The sequence below is a fragment of the Ranitomeya variabilis genome, chromosome 1 (genome assembly GCF_051348905.1).
Source record: "Ranitomeya variabilis isolate aRanVar5 chromosome 1, aRanVar5.hap1, whole genome shotgun sequence".
In the NCBI taxonomy this organism is placed as follows: domain Eukaryota; kingdom Metazoa; phylum Chordata; class Amphibia; order Anura; family Dendrobatidae; genus Ranitomeya; species Ranitomeya variabilis.
Window position 1 is genome coordinate 583968035 of NC_135232.1, and position 12014 is coordinate 583980048.

The 12014-nt window shown below is 62.2% G+C and overlaps 1 long non-coding RNA gene across 1 annotated transcript in view; it reads right to left on the reverse strand.

Annotated features, from left to right (window-relative positions):
- Positions 1–11214, reverse strand: part of LOC143806457 (uncharacterized) — an 88648-nt gene extending 77434 nt beyond the window's left edge. The window contains exon 1 of the long non-coding RNA XR_013221471.1: positions 11156–11214. This is a non-coding gene — a long non-coding RNA (uncharacterized LOC143806457). The remainder of the gene's footprint in view (positions 1–11155) is intronic.
- Between the last annotated feature and the right edge of the window lie 800 nt (positions 11215–12014).

Genomic DNA, 12014 nt, shown 5'->3' on the forward strand with positions numbered 1-12014 from the left:
GCTGTGCTGAGTGCGAGCGGCTGTGGGGCGGCTGTGCCTGGCTGTGCTGAGTGCGGGCGGCTGTGCGAGGCTGTGCTGAGTGCGGGAGGCTGAGCGTGGCTGTGTTGAGTGTGGGCGGCTGTGCGTGACAGTGCTCAGTGCGGGCGGCTGTGCGTGGCGGTGCTGAGTGCGGGCGGCTGTGCGTGGCGGTGCTGAGTGCGGGCGGCAGTGCGTGGCGGTGCTGAGTGCGGGCGGCTGTGCGTGGCTGTGCTGAGTGTGGGCGGCTGTGCGTGGCTGTGCTGAGTGCGGTTGGCAGTGCGTGGCTGTGCTGAGTGCGGGCGGCTGTGCTGAGTGCGGGTGGCTGTGCGTGGCTCAGCTGAGTGCGGGTGGCTGTGCGTGGCTGCGCTGAGTGCGGGCGGCTGTGCGTGGCTGCGCTGAGTGCGGGCGGCTGTGCGTGGCTGCGCTGAGTGCGGGCGGCTGTGCGTGGCTGTACTGAGTGCGGGCGGTTGTGCGTGGCTGTGCAGAGTGCGGGCGGCTGTGCTGAGTGCGAGCGGCTGTGGGGCGGCTGTGCGTGGCTGTGCTGAGTGTGGACGGCTGTGCGCAGCTGTGCTGAGTGCGGACGGCTGTGCGCGGCTGTGCTGAGTGCAGTCGGCTTTGCGTGGCGGTGCTGACTGCGGTCGGCTGTGTGTGGCGGTGCTGAGTGCGGTCAGTTGTGCATTTCGGTGCTGAGTGTGGGCAGCTGTGTGTGGCTGTGCTGAGTGCGGGCGGCTGTGCATGGCTGTGCTGAGTGCGGGCAGCTGTGCTGAGTTCAGGCGGCTGTACGTGGCTGTGCTGAGTGCGGGCGCTTGTGAGTGGCTGTGCTGAGTGCGGGCGTCTATGAGTGGCTATGCTGAGTGCGAGCGGCTGTGCGTGGCTGTGCTGAGTGCGGGCGGCTGTGCTGAGTGCGGGCGGTTGTGCGTGGCTGTGCTGAGTGCGAGCGGCTGTGCTGAGTGCGGGAGGCTGAGCGTGGCTGTGTTGAGTGTGGGCGGCTGTGCGTGGCAGTGCTGAGTGCGGGCGGCTGTGCGTGGCGGTGCTGAGTGCGGGCGGCTGTGCGTGGCGGTGCTGAGTGCGGGCGGCAGTGCGTGGCGGTGCTGAGTGCGGGCGGCAGTGCGTGGCGGTGCTGAGTGCGGGCGGCAGTGCGTGGCGGTGCTGAGTGCGGGCGGCTGTGTGTGGCTGTGCTGAGTGCGGGCGGCTGTGCGTTGCTGTGCTGAGTGCGGGCAATTGTGCGTGGCTGTGCTGAGTGAGGCCGGCTGTGCGGGGCTGTGCTGAGTGCGGCCGGCTGTGCGTGGCTGTGCTGAGTGCGGCCGGCTGTGCGTGGCTGTGCTGAGTGCGGCCGGCTGTGCGTGGCTGTGCTGAGTGCGGCCGGCTGTGCGTGGCTGTGCTGAGTGCGGGCGGCTGTGCGTGGCTGTGCTGAGTGCGGGCGGCTGTGCGTGGCGGTGCTGAGTGCGTGCGTGGCGGTGCTGAGTGCGGGCGGCTGTGCGTGGCTGTGCTAAGTGCGGGCGGCTGTGCGTGGCTGTGCTGAGTGCAGGCGGCTGTGCGTTGCTGTGCTGAGTGCGGGCGGCTGTGCATGGCTGTGCTGAGTGCGGCCGGCTGTGCGTGGCTGTGCTGAGTGCGGCCGGCTGTGCGTGGCTGTGCTGAGTGTGGCCGGCTGTGCTTGACTGTGCTGAGTGCAGGCGGCTGTGCTGAGTGCGGGCGGCTGTGCGTGGCTGTGCTGAGTGCGGGCGATTGTGCGTGGCTGTGCTGAGTGCAGGCGGCTGTGCTGAGTGCGGGCGGCTGTACTGAGTGCGGGCGGCTGTGCTGAGTGCGGGCGGCTGTGCTGAGTTCAGGCGGCTGTGCGTGGCTGTGCTGAGTGCGGGCGCTTGTGCGTGGCTGTGCTGAGTGCGGGCGGCTGTGCGTGGCTGTGCTGAGTGCGGGCGGCTGTGCGTGGCGGTGCTGAGTGCGGGCAGCTGTGCGTGGCTATGCTGAGTGCGGACGGTTGTGCGTGACTGTGCTGAGTGCGGGTGGCTGTGATGAGTGCGGTCGGCTGTGCGCGGCTGTGCTGAGTGCGGGCGGCTGTGCGTGGCGGTGCTGAGTGCGGGCGGCTGTGCGTGGCGGTGCTGAGTGCGGGCGGCTGTGCGTGGCTATGCTGAGTGCGGACGGTTGTGCGTGACTGTGCTGAGTGCGGGCGGCTGTGCGTGGCTGTGCTGAGTGCGGGCGGCTGTGCGTGGCGGTGCTGAGTGCGTGCGTGGCGGTGCTGAGTGCGGGCGGCTGTGCGTGGCTGTGCTAAGTGCGGGCGGCTGTGCGTGGCTGTGCTGAGTGCAGGCGGCTGTGCGTTGCTGTGCTGAGTGCGGGCGGCTGTGCATGGCTGTGCTGAGTGCGGCCGGCTGTGCGTGGCTGTGCTGAGTGCGGCCGGCTGTGCGTGGCTGTGCTGAGTGTGGCCGGCTGTGCTTGACTGTGCTGAGTGCAGGCGGCTGTGCTGAGTGCGGGCGGCTGTGCGTGGCTGTGCTGAGTGCGGGCGATTGTACGTGGCTGTGCTGAGTGCAGGCGGCTGTGCTGAGTGCGGGCGGCTGTGCTGAGTGCGGGCGGCTGTGCTGAGTGCGGGCGGCTGTGCTGAGTTCAGGCGGCTGTGCGTGGCTGTGCTGAGTGCGGGCGCTTGTGCGTGGCTGTGCTGAGTGCGGGCGGCTGTGCGTGGCTGTGCTGAGTGCGGGCGGCTGTGCGTGGCTGTGCTGAGTGCGGGCAGCTGTGCGTGGCTATGCTGAGTGCGGACGGTTGTGCGTGACTGCGCTGAGTGCGGGCGGCTGTGCGTGGCTGTGCTGAGTGCGGGTGGCTGTGATGAGTGCGGTCGGCTGTGCGCGGCTGTGCTGAGTGCGGGCGGCTGTGCGTGGCGGTGCTGAGTGCGGGCGGCTGTGCGTGGCGGTGCTGAGTGCGGGCGGCTGTGCGTGGCTATGCTGAGTGCGGACGGTTGTGCGTGACTGTGCTGAGTGCGGGCGGCTGTGCGTGGCTGTGCTGAGTGCGGGCGGCTGTGCGTGGCTGTGCTGAGTGCGGGCGATTGTGCGTGGCGGTGCTGAGTGCGGGCGGCTGTGCGTGGCGGTGCTGAGTGCGGGCGGCTATGCGTGGCTGTGCTGAGTGCGGGTGGCTGTGCGTGGAGGTGCCGAGTGTGGGCGGCTGTGCGTGGCTGTGCTGAGTGAGGGCGGTTGTGCGTGGCTGTGCTGAGTGCGGGTGGCTGTGCTGAGTGCAGGCGGCTGTGTGTGGCTGTGCTGAGTGCGGGTGGCTGTGCGAGGAGGTGCCGAGTGTGGGCGGCTGTGCGTGGCTGTGCTGAGTGAGGGCGGTTGTGCGTGGCTGTGCTGAGTGCGGGTGGCTGTGCTGAGTGCGGGCGGCTGTGCGTGGCGGTGCTGAATGCGGGCGGCTGTGCGTGGCGGTGCTGAGTGCGGGCGGCTGTGCGTGGCTATGCTGAGTGCGGACGGTTGTGCGTGGCTGTGCCGAGTGCTGGCGGCTGTGCCGAGTTCGGGCGGCTGTGCGTGGCTGTGCTGAGTGCGGGCGGCTGTGCGTGGCTGTGCTGAGTGCGGGCGGGTGTGCGTGGCTGTGCTGAGTGCGGGCGGTTGTGCGTGGCTGTGCTGAGTGCGGGTGACTGTGCTGAGTGCGGGCGGCTGTGCGTGGCTGTGCTGAGTGCAGGCGGCTGTGCTGAGTGCAGGCGATTGTGCGTGGCGGTGCTGAGTGCGGGCGGTTGTGCGTGGCTGTGCTGAGTGCGGGTGACTGTGCTGAGTGCGGGCGGCTGTGCGTGGCTGTGCTGAGTGCGGGCGGCTGTGCGTGGCTGTATTGAGTGCGGGCGATTGTGCGTGGCGGTGCTGAGTGCGGGCGGCTGTGCGTGGCGGTGCTGAGTGCGGGCGGCTATGCGTGGCGGTGCTGAGTGCGGGTGGCTGTGCGTGGAGGTGCCGAGTGTGGGCGGCTGTGCGTGGCGGTGCTGAGTGCGGGCGGCTGTGCGTGGCGGTGCTGAGTGCGGCGATTGTGCGTGGCTGTGCTGAGTGCGGGCGGCTGTGCATGGCGGTGCTGAGTGCGAGCGGCTGTGCGGGCGGCTATGCGTTGCGGTGCTGAGTGTGGGCGGCTGTGCTTGGCGGTGCTGAGTGCGGGCGGTTGTACTTACTGCCTGAGTGCAGCGCTGGCTATAATAAATACAGCACCCCTGCAGCCAGCACAGCGAGGGCTGACTCTGCCCATGCTGAGTGCGGACGGTTGTGTGTGGCTGTGCCGAGTGTGGGCGGCTGTGCCGAGTGCGGGCGGCTGTGCGTGGCTGTGCTGAGTGCGGGCGGCTGTGCGTGGCTGTGCTGAGTGCCGGCGGCTGTGCGTGGCTGTGCTGAGTGCGGGCGGTTGTGCGTGGCTGTGCTGAGTGCGGGTGACTGTGCTGAGTGCGGGTGGCTGTGCTGAGTGCAGGCGGCTGTGCGTGGCTGTGCTGAGTGCAGGCGGCTGTGCTGAGTGCAGGCGATTGTGCGTGGCGGTGCTGAGTGCGGGCGGCTATGCGTGGCTGTGCTGGGTGCGGGCGGCTGTGCGTGGCTGTGCTGAGTGCGGCGATTGTGCGAGGCTGTGCTGAGTGCGGGCGGCTGTGCATGGCGGTGCTGAGTGCGGGCGGCTGTGCGTGGCGGTGCTGAGTGCGGGCGGTTGTACTTCCTGCCTGAGTGCAGCGCTGGCTATAATAGATACAGCACCCCTGCAGCCAGCACAGCGAGGGCTGACTCTGCCCATGCCGAGTGCGGGCGGCTGTGCCGAGTGCGGGCGGCTGTGCCGAGTGCGGGCGGCTGTGCGTGGCTGTGCTGGGTGCGGGCGGCTGTGCGTGGCTGTGCTGAGTGCGGCGATTGTGCGTGGCTGTGCTGAGTGTGGGCGGCTGTGCGTGGCGGTGCTGAGTGCGGGCGGCTGTGCGTGGCGGTGCTGAGTGCGGGCGGTTGTACTTACTGCCTGAGTGCAGCGCTGGCTATAATAGATACAGCACCCCTGCAGCCAGCACAGCGAGGGCTGACTCTGCCCATGCCGAGTGCGGGCGGCTGTGCCGAGTGCGGGCGGCTGTGCCGAGTGCGGGCGGCTGTGCCGAGTGCGGGCGGCTGTGCCGAGTGCGGGCGGCTGTGCGTGGCTGTGCTGAGTGCGGGCGGCTGTGCGTGGCTGTGCTGAGTGCGGGTGGCTGTGCTGAGTTCGGGCGGTTGTGCGTGGCTGTGCTGAGTGCAGGTGACTGTGCTGAGTGCGGGCGGCTGTGCGTGGCTGTGCTGAGTGCGGGCGGCTGTGCGTGGCTGTGCTGAGTGCGGGCGATTGTGCGTGGCGGTGCTGAGTGCGGGCGGCTGTGCGTGGCTATGCTGAGTGCGGCCGGCTGTGCGTGACTGTACTGAGTGCGGGCGGCTGTGCGTGGCTGTGCTGAGTGCGGGTGGCTGTGATGAGTGCGGTCGGCTGTGCGCGGCTGTGCTGAGTGCGGGCGGCTGTGCGTGGCGGTGCTGAGTGCGGGCGGCTGTGCGTGGCGGTGCTGAGTGCGGGCGGCTGTGCGTGGCTATGCTGAGTGCGGACGGTTGTGCGTGACTGTGCTGAGTGCGGGCGGCTGTGCGTGGCTGTGCTGAGTGCGGGCGGCTGTGCGTGGCTGTGCTGAGTGCGGGCGATTGTGCGTGGCGGTGCTGAGTGCGGGCGGCTGTGCGTGGCTGTGCTGAGTGCGGGCGGCTATGCGTGGCTGTGCTGAGTGCGGGTGGCTGTGCGTGGAGGTGCCGAGTGTGGGCGGCTGTGCGTGGCTGTGCTGAGTGAGGGCGGTTGTGCGTGGCTGTGCTGAGTGCGGGTGGCTGTGCTGAGTGCAGGCGGCTGTGTGTGGCTGTGCTGAGTGCGGGTGGCTGTGCGTGGAGGTGCCGAGTGTGGGCGGCTGTGCGTGGCTGTGCTGAGTGAGGGCGGTTGTGCGTGGCTGTGCTGAGTGCGGGTGGCTGTGCTGAGTGCGGGCGGCTGTGCGTGGCGGTGCTGAATGCGGGCGGCTGTGCGTGGCGGTGCTGAGTGCGGGCGGCTGTGCGTGGCTATGCTGAGTGCGGACGGTTGTGCGTGGCTGTGCCGAGTGCTGGCGGCTGTGCCGAGTTCGGGCGGCTGTGCGTGGCTGTGCTGAGTGCGGGCGGCTGTGCGTGGCTGTGCTGAGTGCGAGCGGCTGTGCGTGGCTGTGCTGAGTGCGAGCGGCTGTGCTGAGTGCGGTTGGCTGTGCGTGGCTGTGCTGAGTGCGGGCGCTTGTGCGTGGCTGTGCTGAGTGCGGGCGCTTGTGCGTGGCTGTGCTGAGTGCGGGCGGCTGTGCTTAGTGCGGGCGGCTGTGCGTGGCTGCGCTGAGTGCGGGCGGCTGTGCGTGGCTGCGCTGAGTGCGGGCGGCTGTGCGTGGCTGCGCTGAGTGCGGGCGGCTGTGCGTGGCTGTGCTGAGTGCGGGCGGTTGTACGTGGCTGTGCTTAGTGCGGGCGGCTGTGCTGAGTGCGGTTGGCAGTGCGTGGCTGTGCTGAGTGCGGGCGATTGTGCGTGGCTGTGCTGAGTGCGGGCGTCTGTGCTGAGTGCGGGCGGCTGTGCTGAGTGCGGGCGGCTGTGCTGAGTTCAGGCGGCTGTGCGTGGCTGTCCTGAGTGCGGGCGCTTGTGCGTGGCTGTGCTGAGTGCGGGCGGCTGTGCGTGGCTGTGCTGAGTGCGGGCGGCTGTGCGTGGCTGTGCTGAGTGCGGGCGATTGTGCGTGGCGGTGCTGAGTGCGGGCGGCTGTGCGTGGCGGTGCTGAGTGCGGGCGGCTATGCGTGGCTGTGCTGAGTGCGGGTGGCTGTGCGTGGAGGTGCCGAGTGCGGCCGGCTGTGCGTGGCTGTGCTGAGTGCGGCCGGCTGTGCGTGGCTGTGCTGAGTGTGGCCGGCTGTGCTTGACTGTGCTGAGTGCAGGCGCTGTGCTGAGTGTGGGCGGCTGTGCGTGGCTGTGCTGAGTGCGGGCGATTGTGCGTGGCTGTGCTGAGTGCGGGCGGCTGTGCTGAGTGCGGGCGGCTGTGCTGAGTGCGGGCGGCTGTGCTGAGTGCGGGCGGCTGTGCGTGGCTGTCCTGAGTGCGGGCGCTTGTGCGTGGCTGTGCTGAGTGCGGGCGGCTGTGCGTGGCTGTGCTGAGTGCGGGCGGCTGTGCTGAGTGCGGGCGGCTGTGCGTGGCTATGCTGAGTGCGGACGGTTGTGCGTGACTGTGCTGAGTGCGGGCGGCTGTGCGTGGCTGTGCTGAGTGCGGGTGGCTGTGATGAGTGCGGTCGGCTGTGCGCGGCTGTGCTGAGTGCGGGCGGCTGTGCGTGGCGGTGCTGAGTGCGGGCGGCTGTGCGTGGCGGTGCTGAGTGCGGGCGGCTGTGCGTGGCTATGCTGAGTGCGGACGGTTGTGCGTGACTGTGCTGAGTGCGGGCGGCTGTGCGTGGCTGTGCTGAGTGCGGGCGGCTGTGCGTGGCTGTGCTGAGTGCGGGCGATTGTTCGTGGCGGTGCTGAGTGCGGGCGGCTGTGCGTGGCGGTGCTGAGTGCGGGCGGCTATGCGTGGCTGTGCTGAGTGCGGGTGGCTGTGCGTGGAGGTGCCGAGTGTGGGCGGCTGTGCGTGGCTGTGCTGAGTGAGGGCGGCTGTGCGTGGCTGTGCTGAGTGAGGGCGGTTGTGCGTGGCTGTGCTGAGTGCGGGTGGCTATGCTGAGTGCAGGCGGCTGTGTGTGGCTGTGCTGAGTGCGGGTGGCTGTGCGTGGAGGTGCCGAGTGTGCGTGGCTGTGCTGAGTGAGGGCGGTTGTGCGTGGCTGTGCTGAGTGCGGGTGGCTGTGATGAGTGCGGTCGGCTGTGCGCGGCTGTGCTGAGTGCGGGCGGCTGTGCGTGGCGGTGCTGAGTGCGGGCGGCTGTGCGTGGCTATGCTGAGTGCAGACGGCTGTGCGTGGCTGTGCTGAGTGCGGGCGGCTGTGCGTGGCTGTGCTGAGTGCGGGCGGCTGTGCGTGGCTGTGCTGAGTGCGGGCGGCTGTGCGTGGCTGTGCTGAGTGCGGGTGACTGTGCTGAGTGCGGGCGGCTGTGCGTGGCTGTGCTGAGTGCGGGCGGCTGTGCTGAGTGCAGGCGATTGTGCGTGGCGGTGCTGAGTGCGGGCGATTGTGCGTGGCTGTGCTGAGTGCGGGCGGCTGTGCATGGCGGTGCTGAGTGCGGGCGGCTATGCGTGGCGGTGCTGAGTGTGGGCAGCTGTGCGTGGCGGTGCTGAGTGCGGGCGGCTGTGCGTGGCGGTGCTGAGTGCGGGCGGCTGTGCGTGGCGGTGCTGAGTGCGGGCGGTTGTACTTACTGCCTGAGTGCAGCGCTGGCTATAATAGATACAGCACCCCTGCAGCCAGCACAGCGAGGGCTGACTCTGCCCACTCGCGTCACTGGTCACATGCTGATGGTGACATCATCGAAGGTCCTCGAGCTCCGCTGGGCTCTACAGCTACCCTGACTGGAGCTACAGAGCACGGAGCCCCCTTGTCCGGTATATTAGGGGGGAAAAGCGGGTGTGTGGAGCCCCCATGGCCAGTATATTGGGGGGGGATAAGTAAGTTCGGCTGCGTCACTCTGGTCCAGACTGCGCAGGTGCGGTGCGTCGCGCTTGCGCAGTCTATAAAGGCTTCGTACAGAGTGACGCTCCCACCGTTATATTATAGATTTAATGCAGCGCTAGATAGCATAAAAGCCGCTAATTCAATTGCCGGCTTATGCTCTCTCCTTAACAAACCCGACAGGATATGAGACATGGTTTACATACAGTAAACCATCTCATATACCTTCTTTTATTACATATTCCTCTTCACTAATGTAAGAAGTGTCTGTGTGTAAAATTTGGGGGTCTAGCTATTAAAGGGTTAAATGGCGGCAAAAAATGGCGTGGGCTCCCGCGCAATTTTCTCCGGCAGAGTAGTAAAGCCAGTGACTGAGGGCAGATATTAACCCCTTCATGACCTTGGGATTTTTCTTTTTTCCGTGTTCGTTTTTCGCTCCCCTCCTTCCCAGAGCCATAACTTTTTTTATTTTTCTGTCAATTTGGCCATGTGAGGGCTTATTTTTTGCGGGACAAGTTTTACTTTTGAACTACATCATTGGTTTTACCATGTCGTGTACTAGAAAACAGGAAAAAAATTCCAAGTGCAGTGAAATTGCAAAAAAAGTGCAGTCCCACACTTGTTTTTTGTTTGGCTTTTTTGCTAGGTTCACTAAATGCTAAAACTGACCTGCCATTATGATTCTCCAGGTCATTACGAGTTCATAGACACCTAACATGACTAGGTTATTTTTTATCTAAGTGGTGAAAAAAAAATCCAAACTTTGCTAAAAAAAAAATAAATTAATAAAAAATTGTGCCATTTTCCGATACTCGTAGCGTCTCCATTTTTCATGATCTGGGGTCGGTATATTGCCCAGCCACGTAGTATACAGCAGAGCCCATGTAGTATATTGCCCAGCCACGTAGTATATAGCAGAGCCCATGTAGTATATTGCTCAGTAACGTAGTATATTGCCCTGTCCATGTAGTATATTGCCCAGCCCACGCAGTATATAGCAAAATAAAAAAGTTATATACTGACCTTCCAGCGAAGCGGTTACGGACGCAACGCTGCTCGTGCGCTCCGGTCCCAAGAGTGCATTGTGGTCTCGCGAGATGATGACGTAGTGGTCTCGCGAGACCACAACGTCATCATCTCACGAGATCGCAGCATGGAGCAGTCACCGGCGCGTCGCAAGCGGGAAAGTCCGGTTGTGGATCCGAGGGGCCGACGGATTGTGAGTATATAACGATTTTTATTTTTTTTATTATTTTTAACACTAGATCGTTTTACTATTCATGCCGCATAGGCAGCATGAATAGTAAAACGTTGGTCACACAGGGTTAATAGCAGCGGTAACGGAGTGCATTACACCGCGGCATAACGTGGTCCGTTACCGCTGCCATTAACCCTGTGTGAGTGGTGAGCGGAGGGGTGTATGTGGGCGCCGGGCAGTGAGTGCGGGGAGTAAGCAGCGGCCATTTTCTTCCGGACTGTGCGTGTCGCTGATTGGTCGCGGCAGCCATGACAGGCAGCTGCCGAGACCAGTTAGCGAACGAAAAACCGCGACAGAAGGACAGACAGACGGAAGTACCCTTAGACAATTATATAGTAGAAAAGAAGGGATATGAAATGGTTTACTGTATGTAAACCATGTCTCATATCCTGTCGGGTTTGTGAAGGAGAGCAAAAGCCGGCAATTGAATTAGCGGCTTTTATGCTATCTAGCGCTGCAATAAATATAAATATATATATATATATATATATATATATACATATATAGGTGTCTCACTGACATATATATATATGTATATACAGTATACCTATTCTATGTGTATATATCTACTCTATTCTAACCTGTCAGTGTGATTTTACTGTAAACTGTGCTGAATTGCCGGCTTTTCAAAGGACACTGGTGCGTAAAAATCGGACAGAACTCGCATGGTGCGAGTGCTGTGTGATGTTTTTTTCTCGCACCCATTGACTTGCATTGACGAGTCTCGTCCGAGAATCGCAGCAATACGCAGCTTGCTGCGATTTTTTTCTCAGTCCGATTTCGGCTGAGAAAAAAAAAAACTCGCAAAGGAAAAGACACCTATTGAATAACATTGGTCCGAGTGCAATCCGATTTTTTATTGGATTGCACTCGTCCGTTTTCCTCGCAAGTGGAGATGAGCCCTTATACATATATTTTTGAAAACATTTTTTTTTACTTTTTACTAACTTCATTAGTTTCAAATGACTAATAGCTCCGGCGGTGACAACCACACGTGACACGGGCTCTGATGGTTGGGGTTTGTGACGCGCTTCTGCCACGATCATATTAAATGCTGCTTCCGCCACTGATTCACAGCATCATTTATTAGGTTATTAGCCACTGGTGGGTCATGAAAACACACAGGCTCATGGCCAAAGCCCACATCAAAGGGGAGACCCAACATGCGCCGTACATGTATGGCGCAAGTCATGAAGTGGTTAACAAGCTCCATCCTACATAGTATAGACATTATACAGAGACTGCTGTGTATCTCCCATAGGAGAGCTGTGCAGTGAGGCTCCTGTAGAGCCACTGTGCTGTGCATACTCCGAGGAACAATCTACCGTGGCAGCCACTCACAGCAGGAGGCGTCCATCTTAGAACTTACCATGCTGCTCTTTGCCGCCATTTTACTAGCACTGCTCAGATTAGCAAAGTCTCTTCTCGCTCCACTGCACTCCAGGAAGTAGACAACCTCCGCGGGCAGAGAGCATCGCCTTCTATATGCCTGGAGGGGGTGACGTCATCGGGGGCGGGGCCTCTCGCCAGCCTCACCAGGAGCAGAGAGAGGAGCTCGTGTGCGGGGAAAATGGCTTCCCTCAGCATTCTGCGGCATGTCACCACGGGGGTCACCCAATGTTGGCTTCAGTGGCAGGCTTAGGGATGGAGGGGATTTCAGGGGCTGCTCCTCATAGGGCCAGTCTCCTGCCTACAGAACTGGCTGGAGAGGGACACATGTATATAGCTGTACGGATACCACACCTCATTGCCACACATGTATATATACAGTACACTGGTCCGTAGTCACCACTAAACATGCAGAATTTGGGCGAAAAATGGTTAACATAATTGGTATTGTATTTATTCCATATGGCGAACACAATAAAATAGAAATAAAAATGGCGCTTTCTCATCATACTGACAAAAAGGAATAAAAAACAATCCCTAATATGACGTACTAGGGAGAAAAATGACCCCTTCCAGAATGTGGCGATGCAAAAACTATTTTTTTGTAAACTATTGTATTTAGTGTGTAAAAGAAGCAAAGCAGACGAGAAGACAATCCTGAAGTGTTGTGCACATGATCCGCAACTTGCCGTGCGTACTTGCAGTGCGTTTTTTTCTGCAGCATGTCAGTTCTTTGTGCGTTTCTGCAGCGTTTTTTTCACCCATTGACTTCAATTGAGTCAGTCAAATCCACAGCAAAAACGCAGGTACAAAAATGTTTGCGGATTTGCTGAGTTTTT